This window comes from Myotis myotis, unplaced genomic scaffold, assembly GCF_014108235.1.
Source record: "Myotis myotis isolate mMyoMyo1 unplaced genomic scaffold, mMyoMyo1.p scaffold_m19_p_4, whole genome shotgun sequence".
Lineage (NCBI taxonomy): Eukaryota > Metazoa > Chordata > Mammalia > Chiroptera > Vespertilionidae > Myotis > Myotis myotis.
The window spans coordinates 28037282-28056516 of record NW_023416346.1 but is presented as its reverse complement, the minus strand read 5'-3'; the positions used below and the strand labels follow the sequence as shown (position 1 = coordinate 28056516).

At 41.3% G+C, this 19235-nt stretch overlaps 1 protein-coding gene and 1 pseudogene across 4 annotated transcripts in view; one reads left to right on the top strand and one right to left on the bottom strand.

Moving 5' to 3' along the window:
* The window catches only part of MOSPD1 (motile sperm domain containing 1), a 73947-nt gene extending 68518 nt beyond the window's left edge, over nucleotides 1-5429 (bottom strand). For all 4 annotated transcript variants that reach the window (XR_004966945.1, XR_004966946.1, XR_004966944.1 and 1 more), the window contains exon 1: nucleotides 5295-5429. The gene's annotated coding sequence lies outside the window, so the exon portion shown is untranslated. The remainder of the gene's footprint in view (nucleotides 1-5294) is intronic.
* Nucleotides 5430-6877: 1448 nt separating this feature from the next.
* Nucleotides 6878-6978, top strand: LOC118654836 (annotated as a pseudogene).
* The last annotated feature ends 12257 nt before the right edge of the window (nucleotides 6979-19235 follow it).

Genomic DNA, 19235 nt, shown 5'->3' with positions numbered 1-19235 from the left:
TTTCTATATCCCCCTCTCCCTCTCCCTTCCTCTCTGTAATCAGTAAAAACATATTTTAAGAAAAATCAATGGAAAATATCCTCGGGTGAGGATTAACAACAACAAAAAAGTAACAAAACAAACACCAAAAAACCCACAAAAAAAAGATGTAAAGTTGAGTAGTGCATGCTTTAAGCCAGCGGTTCTCAACCTGTGGGTCGCGACCCCTTTGGGGGTCAAATGACCCTTTCACAGGGGTCACCTAAATACATCCTGCATATCAGATATTTACATTACGATTCATAACAGTAGCAAAATTACAGTTATGAAGTAGCAACGAAAATAATTTTATGGTTGGGGGTCACCACAACATGAACTGTATTAAAGGGTCGTAGCATTAGGAAGGTTGAGTACCACTGCTTTAAGCATTTAAAAAATAAGGATGTCCAGTAATGTCTTTTTTAAGATATTTCTTTTAAGCTAGTTATTTCCAACATTTGTTTCACAATATCTCAATGTCTTTGTTATTTCAAGATGTGCAATTCTCAAAGCAATATCCATATTAATTCATTATATGAAGTATGTATGTTGCTACATATAGTACTCTAAGAAGTTTTAGAATCACAAATTCATTCAACAAACATTGACAGAGCACTTATATACCAAGCACTGTGCTATGGAATGTGGGGAAAAGATGGAAACATGCTCTCACCCTTCAAAACTCATCCAGCAGGAAAAACAGATACACATAGTAGTTAGAATATGATGTATTAAGTGTTAAAAGGCTGATAGATATAAAATGCTCTGGTAGCATAAAGAAAGTAACAGTCTGCCTTAAACGGGAGTTTTCAGAGGTAGTGGAGAGGGATAAATTCCAGGAAGAATATGTATAGATAGATGAAAGGGACTCTTAAAATTAGTTTTGGCATTGCCTATAGTTAAAAAATAGTATGAAAGAGATAAGCCAGGAAAGGTAAGCTGGAGGTGGATGGAGATAAATCTTATAAGCCAGTGGTTCTCAACCTTGGCTGCACATTAGAATCACCTGGGAATCTTTTTAAAATCCTGATTTCTGGGCCTCATCCTCCGAAAATTCTGTTTCTTTGTTATGGGGTGGGGCCACAACATTAGTAACAAAGAAACAGAATTTTCAGAGGATGAGGCCCAGAAATCAGGATTTTAAAAAGATTCCCAGGTGATTCTAATGTGCAGCCAAGGTTGAGAACCACTGTTATAAGCCAAGTTTGAGAGCTTTACACATGATTCTGGATGCCAGTGTTTCTCAACATGTGGTGCTGGAACAGCAGCAGCAGTTTCACCTGGTAACTTGTTAGAAATGCTAATTTTCAGGTCCCACCCTAGATCTACTGAATCAGAAATTCTGGGGTTTGCCCAGCCCATGTGGCTCAGTGGTTGAGCATTGACCTCTGAACCAGGAGGTCACGGTTCAATTCCCGGTGGGCCGGTGCATGCTCGGGTTGTGGGCTCCAGCCCCAGTAGGGGGCATGCAGGAGGCAGCCGATCAATGATTCTCTCTCATCATTGATGTTTCTCTCCCTCTCATTTCCTCTCTGAAATCAATAAAAATATATATTTTTAAAAATTAAAAAAAAATCTGGGGTTGGGGCCCTCCAGATGATTCTGATGCATACTACACTTGGAACCACTGCTTCAGGCAATGGGAAACCTCCATAGTATTTTAAGCAGGGAACTAGCTGGATAAGATCTTAAGTAGGAAGCTGATTGCCATTGACCAGTCAAGCACAGCACCTGACTCTAGAGTAGTCATAGTGAGAAGAAAAAAGCTGTTGAATCAGTGAGGCCTAGAGAGATGATGAGGGCCTAGATCAGTGGTTCTCAACCTTGGCTGCACATTAGAATCACCTGGGAATCTTTTTAAAATCCTGGTTTCTGGGCCTCATCCGCCGTAAATTCTGTTTCCTACTCCATAACAAAGAAACAGAATTTCCGGAGAATGAGGCCCAGAAATCAGGATTTTAAAAAGATTCCCAGGTGATTCTAATGTGCAGCCAAGGTTGAGAACCACTGGCCTAGATTAAGACAGTAGGAATGGAGAGGAAACAGATTTTAGAGATGCTTTGCAGGTGGCCCAAGTTCTATCAAGAGACTAGGAGAGATCCATACAAAGGTGTTACTGAAATGGCTTTTACATAAAAACATGTTGTACTCTTGTTGAATGTATTGACCACTAGATGTTTTAAGAAATGATCCAGAATAAAGGAAGGTCAAGAGCAACGTCTATGTTTTCCCATGGTGTCAAGAACAAAGGGTGCCCTAGCTTGCACATGTGTCTCCTGGTCTGCTTGGCAGTTCTACTTCTCACTGTAAGTTAGTAAACTGGCATTCATATATTAACAAAGAAATCTTTTGAGTTTGGTTAGTGTGAGTCAATTCCTGAGATTGATGAATAATTTCTGGATGTGCTGGAAAAATTAAATTTCAAACCCTGAAAAGTTAAAAAAAATGTTCTGGTGATCTAACCAAGATACTACCAAGGTGAGGCCCTGCTAGAACCACCTTGTTTTTATTCTAGCTTCATCACTGATCACATAGCCCACTTACTTCAGGAAAAAGTTGTAATGAGTGAAAGAATCAGACTTTGTACTATGCCATGAAGGTCAAGAAAGTCAAGTGGAACTGTTATTTCTGATTTTGGAAATAGGATTTAGCTGAGGCAATCTTTAATTTCCTGATAGAGAGGAGAATGAGAAGGAGAGGTACAGGTCAACCTATTCAGTAATTTCTATTTCTATTAGGACTCTGGATACCTCTTGTTACTTATTGAATGTTCTTTTAGTTGATATCAATATCTTGGCTTATTTGACAATCTTATTTTGGCCAAGAATAATTCCCAATAAAAAAAATGCACTATTTTATGGAATTGGAGAACTATAAAAGACCCTGGAGATTAAGATAAAATTTTCATATTACAGATGAGGAAATGGAAGCCCTCAGAGAGCAAATCACGTAATCTGTTTATTGTAGGGCAAGATTCTCCAGAATGCTACAGGGTGGCAAAACCAGATGAAGAGCAATACTGATAATCTCCTTTAAATTTTAGATAAGATTTTAAATTCCTCTATTTTTGCTCAGGTGGTATGGCTCAGTGGTTGAGCATCAATCTATGAACCAAGAGGTCATGGGTTCGATTCTGGTCAGGGCACATGCCCAGGTTGCAGGCTTGATCCCCAGTAGGGGGTGTGCAGGAGGGAGCCAATCAATGACTCTCTCATCATTGATGTTTCTATCACTCTCTCCCTCTTACTTCCTCTCTAAAATCAATGAAAATATATATTTTTTAAAATTAAAATAAAAAATAAATTCCTCTATTTTCCATTTTAAACTTTTTAAAAAACAGAAAAATAATAGCAAATTACTTACTTTATTTATCTAGTAGAGAATGGGGAAGCTTTTCTTGGAGTTTTTTGTTTTACATTTTCAGGAATTGGAGTTAAATGTAACAAGCTCCATTAAAAAATATTTGGGGAGAAAATGTGCATGAACAAGTTAAGGGAAGAAACATGCATTATTTTATAAGCTATTTGTTCTATGTACTATATTTGCCTATAAAAGAGTACCATTACACTGAATATTGCGCATTATATTTAATTATATATTACACGTAACGGGAATCTACATAACTACCTCATTTGCACAATTCCACATTTTCAAATATACTGATATTTGAGCAAACCTCTTATTTTGAGAGTTCAAGTACTTCAGAAACTCTCATCCTGTTTGGGTATGTAGACATTAACAAATTGAAAGGCACGTTTGGCCCCATTTTCCAAACTTCCAACTGCTTTATACCAAATATACCATGATTTAAAAGTTGGTGTCCACTCCGGCCTATACAATATCCTGTATATCGCATCTTATAGTCAGATTTCCAGCACTTAGGAAACGTCGACAAGATTTTCAGCATTAAGAATATATTGCCCTGACCAGTTTGGCTCAATGGATAGAGCGTCGGCCTGTGGACTGAAGGATCCCAGGTTCGATTCCAGTCAAGGGCATGTACCTTGGTTATGGGCACATCCCCAGTAGGGGGTGTGCAGGAGGCAGCTGGTTGATGTTTCTCTCTCATCGATGTTTCTAACTCTCTATCCCTCTCCCTTCCTCTCTGTAAAAAATCAATAAAATATATTTTTTAAAAAAATAAAAGAATATATTAAACCCTATGTGAGCCCTGCCTGAAAAAGTAGACTTTTCCCTGTCTGGAATTCACATTAAGAATGCAATGCATTCCTAAAGAACAGGACTGCTTTTTAGGCAAGATCCAAAAGATCCAGTTTTTCAGGTTTGCGTCAATCTCATTTCCTTTCAAATGTAAAAAATCTGGGACTGTTTTCATCTAATATTTGCCCCCTCACCCCCCTATGAGAGGTCTTTGAGTCTACTGGTGCAGAAATGCTACTACAGTTCGTAGAGGACAGATGTCAGTTACTTTACCCTGAAAGGGAAACGGCAGAGCACTGATTAAGGGCGGGAGGGCAGGGGAGAGAGTATCAAACGGTCTGTCCTAGGACTTCAGCTCCACCTGATTGGCCGGGCCCAGCCTTTCCAGCCCCCATCCCCACACAGGCCGGCTCCAAGCGAAACAGGTCATGTGAGCCTGTTTACAGCCGAGCAGCTGGTGCAACCATCAGGATCCATGCAGAGGTCCTGGAAGGGGGAAGCATACAGGCCACATAGCCCCTACACCCCACCCCCACCATTCTAAGAAGGCGTTCGTTCTCCCTACCAGCCTCTCCACCCCACCTTCATCTCCCTCCAGCCACCCCAGAACGCCTCGCTCCAACCCCGCCGATTTCCTTCCAGTTGCTCAATGAGTGCACCAGTAGAGCTGGAGGAAAGAAGAAAGGCAAGGACGGTGTCACCCCGAACAGGGAGTCAACTTCCCTCCCCCAGCTCTCCTCAAAACATCCGTCAAAGAGTTCTCCCCAGAGTCGCATCCCCGGGGTAACCGAACTCTGTTTGGCAAGCACAGCAAGGTTCCCGAGCCTGCTGCCTCTGCCCGTGCAGGAGAAACACACACAGGAGCCGGCCAGACTAGGGGCTGGGATCCGCGTACTGCAGGGCAATTGAGAGAGATAGAGCAGAAAGAACCCCATTAGATTCCTTCTCTGCACCTCCCACCCGCATCCAGGCGCCACGGAGCCCTGCTGTCAGTCACTGAGCCAGGCTCTGGGTTTGGGGACTGCTCGTTCTTTCCACAGGGTCTCTCGGCAACGTAACTTCCACGTTTTCCCAAAGTCGGAGGAGTGTGTGACAGGACGGTGGGGGACTCTCACCTCGGCAAACCCGGCTCCAAGGCTGCGACTGCTCCTTCAGTCCTTTGTCAGCGTCTCTAGGCTGCACTGCCTGCTGGGATACCGGAGGACTCAAATACCACCTCTCTTCGCCCTCTAGGACGAGAGCTGCTGTTATGAGGTGGGTGGGAAAAAGGAAGAAGAGGTGGAGCCGGGGGCGGGGCCTGCGCTGAAGGAGTGGCTTCCTTACTGACACCTGGCCTGTAGGGTTTCTTCCTTCTCAGTGCTCCAAACTTCTTCCTTCTGTCTCTAATCAGTCCCTCCCCCTCCCTCCCCTTCCTCCTTTCCCCTTCTTCCCTTTCCCTCTCTTCCCCTTTCCTCCCCTCCCCTCCCCTCCCCTCCCCTCCCCTCCTTCACTCCCCTCCCCTCCCTTCACTCCCCTCCCCTCCCTTCACTCCCATCCCCTCCCCTCCCCTCTCCTCTCTACACTCCTTGAGACTAGAGACTTACAGAAGTGCCATCTGCCTTTGCACTTGTTACACAGCCACCCTTGACTCTTCCCGCTTCTTACTCCCCTACACACACTCACAGATCCAGTGAATACCAAATGCTAGTTGATTCTACCTCTAAGATGTGTCCTATTGACCAAATTTCTCCACTCCATCTTCAGTGCTGTTTAGGCCCCATGACCTTTTTCTCAGTCAGCCTCCTGTTTGGACTCTCTCCTATTCTTGCCTTTGTCCATCTCCCAGACAGCAATCAGAGGGATTTATCTAAGATGTATAGGTGACTGAAAACTTCCCAATGTCTCAGCATTACCTACACCCCTTTGCATGGGATAAAAGGCCCTCTGTAATCCTTCTCTGATGCACCCAATACTCTAACCCAAACAACTGGCCATCCATGAAAGACAGGAGGGCCTGGGAAAACCCAACCAGTGTTTGCTACCTCAAATCATCCCCCTTGAAAGGTGGTCAGTCAGTAACAACCATAGGCCCCTTGAAGTATCATTAAAAATAGATTTATCAAGCCCTAGCCGGTTTTTCTCAGTGGATAGAGCATTGGTCTGCGGAATGAAGGGTACCGGGTTTGATTCTGATCAAGGGCACATGCCTGGGTTGTGGGCTCAATCCCCAGTAGGGGGTGTGCAAGAGGCAACCGATAAATGATTCTCTCTCACCATTGATGTTCTATCTCTCTCCCTCTCCCTTCCTCTCTGAAATCAAAAAAACTATATTTTAAAAATACTATGACTGTCCCATAAAACAAATAGAATTATCAAAATTAAATTTTAATTTCTGAAAGGAAGAGCAAGGTACAGCTGCCACAGGACCCTCCCCACAAGCATAAGGCCCAAAGAATTCTCCCCAGTTGGCCATGTAAGCAATGGGCTGCTCGGAAATATCCCTTGGGCTCAGGCTTCTGATGCCTTTTCTCACAGATTTTCTCTACTTAATAGTGTCCTTCTCTGTCTTTGCAATACTACCTATCTTTCAAGGCCCAGGGGAAATGCCATGTCCTCAAATAAACTTCCAGAATCTCCCTTGAGAGCTATTTCTTTAATTGTTAAATTTAAATATAGTTGGTGTGAAATATTATATTAGTTATATTAATTTCAGGTGTACGTGCTCACTTCGGCAGCACATATACCAAAATTGGAATAACACAGAGAAGATTAGCATGTCCCCTGCAGAAATTCGTGAAGCTTTCCATTAAAATAATTTTTCAGGTGTACAATATAGTGATTCAGCATTTTTATATATTGCAATGTGATCACCACTGTAATTCTAGTAATCATCTGTCACAGTGCAAACCTATCACAATATTATTAATTATATTACCCTTCACCTTTTTCACCCATCTTCCCACGCCCTCTCATCTGGCAACCATACCTTTGGTCTCTGTTTCTGAGTCTATTTTTGTTCATTTATTTTGTGGTGTTTTTTTTTAAGATTCCACATATAAGTGAAACTATATGGTATTTGTCTTTCTCTGTTTTACTTATTTCACTTCTTAGCAACATAATACCCTCTAGGTCAGGGGTGGGCAAACTTTTTGACTCGAGGGCCACAATGGGTTCTTAAACTGGACCGGAGGGCCGGAACAAAAGCATGGATGGAGTGTTTGTGTGAACTAATATAAATTCAAAGTAAACATCATTACATAAAAGGGTACGGTCCTTTTTTTTTTTTAGTTTTATTCATTTCAAACGGGCCGGATCTGGCCCGCAGGCCGTAGTTTGCCCACGGCTGCTCTAGGTTCATCCATGTTATTGCAAATGGCAGGAATTCATTCTTTTACAGCTGCATACTATTCAATTATTTATCCATTCATTTATCAATGGACACCTAGGTTGCTTCCATATGTTGGCTTTTAAAGATAATGCTGCAATAAACACAGGGATGCATATATCTTCTCAAATTAGTGTTTTTGTTTTCTTCAGATAAGTACCAGAAGTGGAATTGCTGGGTACTATGGTAGATCTATTCTTAGTTTTTTGAGGACTCTACATACTGTTTTCCACGGTGGCTGCACCAATTTGCAGTCCCACCAATAGTGCACAAGGATTCCCTTTTCTCCATATCATAGGCAACACTTGTTGTTTGTTGGTTTTTTGTTGTTGTTTGTTGATTTATTAATGATAGCTATCTGACATGTGTGAGGTGGAAATATCTCATGGTGCTTTTGATTTGCATTTCCCTGATGATTAGTGATGTTGAGCATCTTTTCACATCTGTTGGCCATCTATATGTCTTCTGTGGAGAAATGGCTCTTCATGTCCTCTGCCAATTTTTGGATTGTATTGTTTATTTATTTTTTGTTATTGAATTTCATGTGTTCCTTATATATTTTGGAAATTGACTTATTGGATATATCATTTGAGAAAATATTTTCCCATTCAGTAGCTTGTGGTATCGTGAAACTGGACAGATATATGCAAGAAATTAAACTGGATCACTCTTCTTACACCATATACAAAAATAAACTCAAAATGGATTAAAGACTTTAATGTAAAGCCTGAATCCATAAAATCCCTAGGAAAAAAACATAGGTAGTAAATCATTTGACATCAGTGTGAGTATTATCTTTTTTTTATATGTCCCCTTGAGGAAGAGAAGCAAAAACAAAAATAAACAAATGGGACTTCCATGACTCCTGCTCCATCACCATAGAATGTTGCTTATTCTGCTTTGCAATGCTTCCTGACTTACATCATCACTAGCCACACATATGTCTTCCTTTCCCTCCTACCTAGACAATGAATTCCTCAGCTGCCAGCACCCATGCCTGATCCAGAAAAAACATCAATACAACTGGATGAAATGAAATCCTTCAACTCCACAGCATCTGAGGCCCTAAGTAGGCCCATAAAGCCTCCTAGTCATGCCTAATACAACAACCACCCTCCCTTTACTAGGTCATCTCCATCTTGACCCAGCCACATGTCATTTTGCAAACACAAACTGGTTAGGCAGCAGAGCATTGCAAAAGGACCAAAGCTTGTACTTCCCTTGCAGGTCAGACTGGTTTTTGGTAGAGTATGTAGTTGTAGAAAATGTAACTGGTACAGTTCACATGAGAATCCAGTATAGAAAAAATTCCTGGTACCATAAGAATAACTAAGTTTCCAAACTCAGACATATCTCCTACTGTTGGGAGGTTTTGGACTCCTACTTGCCTAGGCGACCTTTGGGCTCCATATTCCTCACACCTTGTATTCTGTGTCATAAGGTATTCTTTTACAAAGTAGGCGTATTGCTTTGTTTTGTTCTTGCATCATTTAATGAGTATTTATTTTCTCTCCAATTATATTATAAGCTACACCCTGGCAGTGTTTCCTCATCCCTAAAATGGGTACAAGACTCATTGGCCTACCCTTTTAATAGTTTATTAGGCTGTTAAAAGATTCTAATGTGGTAATATTTATAGCATATGTGATAAGGTAAGTATAGGATGCTCTTCAAATATAAGGTCTGTTTTATTATTACAATTTTAAAAGCCTATACACTGTACTATTTAGGTATGTGTGTTTGAGACTCCACATTTGGGATCAAAGCCTTTATTGTGAATTCCTGGGCACATGCTTTTAATCATGGTTTCCCAAATTTGCCAGAAGATAAGAATCACTAGGAGCTCTTGTTAAAACATATTCCCAGAGTCTACCCTAGACCTACTGAATAAAAATTTCCAGGTAAGATTCAGCTCCAACAATTCTAAATTCTAGATTTGCCCATATCACCAGCTGAATGTCCTACAATTCAACTAGATATTTTTTTAAATATATTTTATTGATTTTTTTACAGAGAGGAAGGGAGAGGGATAGAGAGTTAGAAACATCGATCAGCGGCCTCCTGCACACGCCCCACTGGGGATGTGCCCGCAACCAAGGTACATGCCCTTGACTGGAATTGAACCTGGGACCTTTCAGTCTGCAGGCCGATGCTCTATCCACTGAGCAAAACCGGTCAGGGAATCAACTAGATTTTTAAATGACAGTTTACATTCAATATTAATTTTATGTCTGTAGTAAAGTGTTACCCCCAATATTTTCAGTACCCACCTGACACCATACATAGTTATTACAATATTATTGACTATATTCCCTATACCAGTGATGGCGAACCTATGACACGCGTGTCAGAGGTGACATGTGAACACTTTTTTTTTTGGTTGATTTTTCTTTGTTAAATGGCATTTAAATATATAAAATAAATATCAAAAATATAAATCTTTGTTTTACTATGGTTGCAAAGATAAAAAAAATTTCTATATGTGACACGGCACCAGAGTTAAGTTAGGGTTTTTCAAAATGCTGACATGCCAAGCTCAAAAGGTTCACCATCACTGCCCTATACTGTATTTTACATCCCTGTGACTATTTTGTAAGTACCAATTTTTATATCGTAATCCTTCACATTTTTCACCAAGCCTCCCAACCATCCTCTCCTCTGACAACCATCAATCTGTTCTCTGCATCTACTAGTTTGTTTCTGTTTTGTTTGTTCATTTATTTTGCTGTTTAGATTTCACATTTAAGTGAAAACATATGGTACTTGTCTTTCTCTGGCTTACTTCACTGAGCATAACACCCTCTAGGTCCATCCATGTCTGTAGCAAATGGTAAGGTTTCATTCTTTTTTATGTCTGAGTAATATTCCATTGTATATACATGGTAAGGTTTCATTCTTTTTTATGTCTGAGTAATATTCCATTGTATATACGTACCACAGCTTTACCCACTCATCTATTGCTGGGCACTTGGGTTGCTTCCATAGTTTGACTACTGTAACCAACACTGCTTGAACACAGCACTACATGTATTCTATCAAATTAGTGTTTGGGGTTTCTTCAGATATATATCCAGAAGTGGAATCACTGGGTCCAATTCACCCAGAGGTAAAAGACTCACTCCCACAGGACTGCCCTCCAGATGACAATTGCAAGTCCAGGTTGTTACCTGTACTGTACTTCTGAATTATTGACTATAAATCAGAGATTCACACAACCTCCTCCTTGGATTTGATTAATTTGCTTGAGTGGCTCACAGGATTCAGGACACCAGCTTACTCACTAAATTACTGGTTTATTATGAAGGATATTAAAGTGTATGAATCAACAACCAGAAGAAGAGACACATAGGTCCCAAACAAAGAAGCTTTTGTCTCCATAGATTTTGAGGCCCAGCATGGCAGTACGTGGAAAAATTCTGGTTCACCAAACTGGAAGCTCTTTAAACCTTGTTGTTGTTTTATTTGTTTTTTTAAATATATTTTTATTGATTTCAGAGAGGAAGGGAGAGGGAGAGGGAGATAGAAACATCAATGATGAGAGAGAATCATTGATCAGCTGCTTTCAGCATGCCTCCTACTGCAGATTGAGCCCACAATCAAGTCATGTGCCCTTGATGGGACTCGAACCGAGAACCCTTCAGTCCGAAGGCCAATACTCTATCCACTGAGCCAAATCAGCTAGGGCTAAACCTTGTTTTTGAGTTTTTATGAAGGCTTCATTACATAGACATGATTGATGAAATCATTGACCACAGTGATTGATTACCTCTAACCCCTTACCCCTCCCCAGAGGTAAGGGGTGGGGTGGGACTAAAAGTTCCAACCTTTAAATTATATGGTTGGTTCAACCAGGGAATTGGCAACCAGCTACCCCATCCTTAGGTGGGGTACAAAAGTCATTTCATTAACATAAACTCAGGTGTGGCTGAAAAAGGGTTATGAATATCCAGACACCTTTGTCTGCTCTTATCACTTAGGAAGTTCCAAGGGTTTTAGGAGCTCTGTGCCAGAAACATGGGAAAGATCAAATATATACTTATTATAAATCACAATATCACACCAGAAGAAAAAAAAAAAGATCAAACGTATAATTAAGAATGACACCAGGTGTCATGCATATTCTCAGGCAAGTCTGGGACACTGCTGTTTCCAATTATTCACATATCAGGAAAAATTAATTTAGCATTCTTTCTGGGAAAGGCCTTTTAGGTAAAGAGAAAAATTTTTAAATGAAACAGAACTTGGGAGGAGGCTCCAGAGGGGCAACAAACTTCAGTCTGCGTCACAATTGTGCCTGAAACTAGTACTAATATACGCAAACCTTCCCCTTGAATTACCTTGTCCTTGCTCTGAACTCTCAGAAACTCGCTTGAGGTTATATGGCTTGCAGCTAATCTGATTTACTAGCCAAAGTGTTTAACAGGGGCCTTTACTGCCTCAATCCAATTGGTGATTTCCCAGGTTTTGAGACCAACACTCCCTTTATATCCCTCTCTTCAGAGTTCCCTCAGCTCTCTAGGCAGACTTCTTTCACAGCAGTTAAACCCTGTATAGACATGGTCTTCCTGTTTGTCTCTGAGGTGGTAAGGGCTGGACTTGAGCTTATCTACTCTTGCATTCCCAAGAAAGGGCATTGTGCCTGATGTATTGTAGGTGCTGATGTTGAGCTGCCCTGTGAAATTGGTTGTTGTCTGCCTCACCTACTTGACTGGGAGCTCATTGAGGCCAACTACAGTTCAACTTTGTATCTCTATGTCTTAGCCCAGGGGTCCTCAAACTACGGCCCGCGGGCCACATGCAAATACAAATATTGTATTTGTTCCCGTTTTGTTTTTTTACTTCAAAATAAGATATATGCAGTGTGCATAGGAATTTGTTCATAGTTTTTTTTTTAAACTATAGTCCGGCCCTCCAACGGTCTGAGGGACAGTGAACTGGCCCCCTGTTTAAAAAGTTTGAGGACCCCAGTCTTAGCCTCATGCCATGCACAGAATTATCAGTCAGCAAATGTTTGTTGAAGAACTAATGGTCTTCCTTTTGGTAGAGCCCACATTTCCTACTTCTGGAGAGATGCAGTCTGCTAGGCATTGGCACTGGCCATCTTGGGATTAAAGACTCAAGGAAGGAGAACCAAGATGGCGGCATGGGTTAACGCCAGAGTTTGCTGCCTTGAACAACTACTTCAAAAGTGAAACTAAAAAACTGAACGGACATCACCCAGAACCACAGGAACTCTGGCTGAGTGGAAGTCCTACAACAAGGAGGAAAGAGAAACGCATACGGACACTCAGAGGAGGCGCAGTGCTGAAGTCAAATTCTGAGGTGCGGAGTGTGCGGAGTGGGCTGGCGGCGGAGGGCGCGGTTGGCGTTTTCAATCGGGAGGGAGCCGCAGACTCTGAGCTCCAGATACAGGCGAGTCTTTAGGGACCCAGGCTCAAACGGGAGAAGCGGGACTGTCTGGCTTTGGTCAGAGCGAGTGCAGCTTTCTCTCCGAGGTGTGCAGCGGTCGCTGGGACTCAGAGAGGCAGAGCCCCTGGGGACAGGACTGAGAGCCGCCATAACTGCTCTCTCCGGCCCACCCTGTTGATCCTGTGCGACCCGCCCCGCCCAAGCCCTGCACAGAGGCATTTGCCGGATAGCCTCAGGCAAAGGCTAGATTAGCACCTCCCTAGAGGACAGAAGTTCTCTCACTGCAGTCACAGCTGATTCTCATAGCCACTTGGCCTGGAGGTCAAACCCTCCCTGGTATTAGATACAACAATCAAGGTTTAACTATAAGACTGCGCACAAAGACCACTAGGGGGTGCACCAAGGAAGCATAACAAAATGCGGAGACAAAGAAACAGGACAAAATTGTCAATGGAAGATACAGAGTTCAGAACCACACTTTTAAGGTCTCTCAAGAACTGTTTAGAAGCCGCTGATAAACTTAATGAGATCTACAAGAAAACTAATGAGACCCTCGATGTTATATTGGGGAACCAACTATAAATTAAGCATACATGGACTGAAATAACGAATATTATACAGACTCCCGACAGCAGACCAGAGGAGCGCAAGAATCAAGTCAATGATTTGAAATGCGAGGAAGCAAAAAACACCCAACCGGAAAAGCAAAATGAAAAAAGAATCCAAAAAATGCGAGGATAGTGTAAGGAGCCTCTGGGACAGCTTCAAGCGTACCAACATCAGAATTGTAGGGGTGCCAGAAGATGAGAGAGAGCAAGATATTGAAAACCTATTTGAAGAAATAATGACAGAAAACTTCCCCCACCTGGTGAAAGAAATGGACTTACAGGTCCAAGAAGTGCAGAGAACCCCAAACAAAAGGAATCCAAAGAGGACCACACCAAGACACATCATAATTAAAATGCCAAGAGCAAAAGATAAAGAGAGAATCTTAAAAACAGCAAGAGAAAGAAACTCAGTTACCTACAAGGAAATACCCATATGACTGTCAGCTGATTTCTCAACAGAAACTTTGCAGGCCAGAAGGGAGTGGCAAGAAATATTCAAAGTGATGAATACCAAGAACCTACAACCAAGATTACTTTATCCAGCAAAGCTATCATTCAGAATTGAAGGTCAGATAAAGAGCTTCACAGATAAGAAAAAGCTAAAGGAGTTCATCACCACCAAACCAGGATTATAGGAAATGCTGAAAGGTATCCTTTAAGAAGAGGAAGAGGAAGAAAAAGGTAAAGATACAAATTATGAACAACAAATATGCATCTATCAACAAGTGAATCTAAGAATCAAGTGAATAAATAATCTGATGAACAGAATGAACTGGTGATTATAATAGAATCAGGGACATAGAAAGGGAATGGACTGACTATTCTTGGGGGGGAAAGGGGTGTGGGAGATGCGGGAAGAGACTGGACAAAAATTGTGCACCTATGGATGAGGACAGTGGGGGGGGGGGTAAGGGCAGAGGGTGGGGTGGGAACGGGGTGGAGGGGAGCTTTGGGGGGAAAAAAGAGGAACAAATGTAATAATCTGAACAATAAAGATTTAATTAAAAAAAAAGACTCAAGGAGAATTTAGGGCTTATAGCCTTTTTAAAAAATATTTTTTATCAAAGTTCTTAATTTTCTTATCCTTCTAGGTTCTTTCTTTTATTTCTTTTTTAAATCTATTTTTATTGATTTCAAAGAGGGAGAAAGGATCATTTATCGGCTGCCTCCTGCACACCCCGTACTGGGGATTGAGCCTGCAACCCGGGCATGTGCTCTGACTGGGAATCGAACCATGACCTCCTGGTTCATAGGTCAACTCTCAACCACTGAAACACACTGGCCGGCAGCTTATAGCCTTTATACAGGCATGCTACTTTGGACCTGAGCTTAGTTTGGAAGGGCCTTTGGAGAACAGTGGGGAATATTGCCTAGTTCTCCCATTACCTCTAGTCGAAGGCTGGGACTGGAAGATGTGGCTAAAACAGGCCTGAACATCAACAAGGCTTCAGCTGTATTCTTATCTGCTGACAGTGCAGACAAATGGAAAATTTAGGCATACAAAGGCCAAACCTTTAATTCTAGACTGTCCAGACATATTGCATTGCCATTCTATTTTGGAAGCCTTTGCCCAGAGATTCTCTCTGCTTCATTCTTACCATTTTGGAAAGAAATAAGTAACTGAAATCAAAATTGCAGGCATTTGATGACAGTTATAATTGCCTAGAGTACTTTTTCAAAGGTAAAAACTGATTTCCATTTTCCCACTAATTAGCTATGTGACCTTTCTTCATCAGGGCCTCAAAATTCACCCACCTGTACAATGAGATGACTGGACTACAATGAGTCTATGGCAAGCCTGGCCAGAAATTTCCATTCAAGATCTTGGAAATAGACTTTCTCTTGCCCTGAATTCCCCACTAAAACTTATTGAATGAATTGCAGAAAAATTATTCTGTACCCCCCCCCATACCTCACTACACATTTTATAACTAAAAGTTACTAAATTAACAGTCAAAACCATTTTTAATTGCCTGATAGATGTCAGTACTATGTATGAATTATTTTGTTTTATTCTTTAAATAGTGGGATCATTTTCCATGTTCCAGGAGCTTGAGGTGGCCTCAATGACACCAAGAGGAGCATATGACTTAGTGACCCTGTGAGCAGAGCTAAGAATGGTTTTTACCTTCTGTTGTGGCAACTAGGGCAACTGTACTCTTTGCACCTGTCAGGTTACAACACTGTTACACAAGGCTCTCTAGTCACTATGCTACAGAAAAGTGACTAAGACAAGGAGATGGTCTTATATGCATAGTATTATGCATAGTATTAAGGGAAAAGAATCAAAAGTCAGGAATTCCTTTTGAATACAGAGGACAACTGTGGGAAAAAGGATGTGAGGTAATATGGTTTACTTGAAGAAGCATGGAGTCATGAGCTAAGGAAACTGGGATAAGTTGCTTAACTTCTCTGAGCTTAGATTCTTCATCTGTAAAACCTTCCTTCAGATAATGGTCTGTATATAATGATGTTCGTAAAGAGATTGAAACACAGAAGGCAATCTGTACATGTTAGTTATTATTACAAAGAATCTGAGACCTGATGGAGAAAGAAATAAAGGCCATGGGCCACTGAGACTAGGCAACTTCGTTGTAACAATTCAAGGGGAGTCCACACTATCTAATGATGGTTTAGCCCAGATATTGGCTTGAGTCACCCCAAACTCCAGGTCATATCTCAGCACTCTCCAGAGGATTTCCATGCTTTTACAGCCTCATACTTCAGTGTCTCCATGCTCTCAGACACATATGCATGCTATTTTGGTTCTGTCCTGCATTAAACTCAGATGAGTTTTGCCATTTCTCACAAGAAATCCAGACACACAGGATTTTCTTGAATTGGTAACTTCACTAAAAATGTTAAGGTCCCACATTGTGCTCTGGGTAACATTCTGCTATCTTGCTGTCTTCAGCCTTTCACTCTGTTCCTTTCCAAAGTTTATACTCCCTGTGACTCAACCCTTCATGAGTAACTCTTCAGTTTCTCTCATAAATAGCAGAAAAAAATCTAGGATTTTGTATCTAGTAATCCACTAGGTGCTCAATAAAATATACTAATTTGTAAAGCTTAAAACTACATTGAGACAACCCGTTGAGGGAACATGCCAAAGGGTGGCACTAAAATTTCATTAAGCATCCAAGATGTACTCGGCACACTCACCTACTATTCTACTCACTTTATAGGCACACTTGGAAGGCAGACTGGAAAACAATCTTTTTAAGGTAAGCATGTGCATGCCATAGCACATCTGGGAATGTTTCATCACAGATGATATCACTGATTGGAATGAGGAAGCCAAGGCAGGGAGACGATGCAATGACACATACTTTATATATAATTATAAGTCACTTCAACCCATGTAATTTTATACTTCGAAAGTAATGAGCCCTATAATCCAGTTTTAAGAATTTTTCCAAATGGCCACTGCAAAAGGCAGCATACTATATTTCAGCGCTATGGTTTAAGAGCATGGATAAGAAACATTCAGATCTGGGTGAAAACCTCATCTTTGTGATTCCACAGGACCAAGGAGGTTGGAGTCCAATGCTACTCTTCTGTGGCCTAATGCAAGCCTAAGAAAATGGTCAAAAAACCATATCACTACTACAGCAATTTACCAACTACAGCAATCAGCAACACAAACTGCTTCCTTTGCCTTTAGTCATCTACTAGTGCTGTGCCATTTTATCAATTCTCATGTGAGGATATTTTTCCATTGATTTTTAGGGAGAGTGGAAGAGAGAGGGAAAGACAGAAAGAAACACTGCTGTGAGAGAAACACATCAGTTGGCTGCCTCCTGCGTGAGCCCCAACCAGGCCCAAGCCAGGGAGGAGCCTGCAACCAAGGTACGTTCCCTTGACTGGAATCAAATCCGGGACCCTTTGGTCCACAGGCTGATGCTCTATCCGCTGAGCCAAACTGGCTAGGGCTAGTGCTGTGCCATTTTAGGTGAAATTGACCACAATGAAGTGATTAGTTGTAGTCATATTACCTTAAAAACCTCATGATAAATCAAGAGACTTTAGAACTTTAGTCAGATTAAAACTGTAGAGATTATTTAGATATAAGTATTTTATTTAGTTGGAGCAGCATCTTTAAATATTAAAGCAAGCCCTAGCCAATTTGACTCAGTAGATGGAGCATCGGCCTGCGGATCAAAGGGTCCTGGGTTCAATTCTGGTCAAGAACACGTACCTTGGTTGCAGGCTCCTCTCTGGCCCAGGTCCTGGTCAGGACTCATGCAGGAGGCAACCAGTCAATGTGTTAGGGGTAAAAATAGAATATTGGGTACTAGCTATGGTTATGGGAAATATTAATCATGCTCTGATAACCATGATTGCCTTGTGTTGGTTAAAGGACATTTTGACCTGACTGGGAGTTGTACACCTCCAGGACCTGGGAGTCAACCTTGGACCTGGGAATCAATCTTGGAAACATTATCATTCAAGAACTTCCTATTATCATAGAATGATTAACAACCTTGTTGCCCAAACAATAGAGTCCCACCCCAGCTTCCTACTTCCCCATGTAATCTTTGTCCTACCCTATATAAGCAGCTGGTTAATGGGGGGCTGCAGAGAAGATTTTTGTGGATGATCTGCTGGTCTCCAATACTGCCAGCAGTATTGGAATAAATGTTCATATATTATTTGGCCCTGTCTCTGCTTAATTGGCTCAATTAGTGACAGGCAGCACTGACCCATTGATTGGCCGGTTACAGATGTATTTCTCTCACATTGATGTTTCTCTCTGTCTTTCCCAACTAAATTTTGTACTGTTTATAACACTTAATAATGATTTGTTATAACTGAATAGGTGCTCTGGTAAAAAGCCCCTACAATTTTAAGTAATTCCAAAGGTTAGAACTTGGATAAGTTCATTTCAAAGCTGCAATCATTTCCCTCTTAAGAGGTATGGATTTTCACACTTCTTTCGTGCAGACATTCCTTTGTTCTGAAAAACAAACAAACAAAATGACTGAGGTGTCCTTTAGTCTAACAAAATATAAGACCAACAGTTCCTACCCACTTCACACCATCCCATCCCCCACATCCTCAGGATATGATTATCTCATGGCTTTTTTTTTTTTTTTCAAACCTTAGTTGAATTTCGAAGGTCTGAGTCTGATCCCAGAGGCCAGCAGGATTACATCTAGTATAGTTTACAGGCTTATTTTCAGAGGTGTTTTCCCAACTCTAAGCCCCTCAAGTCATATATCCTCCCACCTCCATTTGCCAAGTATACTTCTCACCATAATGCTCTGTTGCTTCTCTTGTTACCCAAAGTTCCACTCTTTTCTCAGCAAACAAAAAATTCCATCATGTGTTTTCTGGAATGGCTGCAGTATAGCTATCACATCCCTTTATATCCTCAAGACATTTTCTGAGCATATTTCCACTTCCTTACCTTAACGGAAATCTGATTTTCCTCTGATGACACCATTTCCTTTTCAGCCCTCTTGAATGGTGCCTACTTTTTCTCTCAACATCCCACATTCCATAGGCTGGAAGGTGGGGTTGCTATTCAAGTCATGACTCCCTCCTTTGAGGTTCATACTGTTTAGCTCTGTTAACACTTTCTCATATTGGTCCCTTTATTTACTGAACTTATGGTCATTGTTCTTATCCACTGGAGGCCTTAACAACTGGATCTTAGTCTTTTTTTTACCACA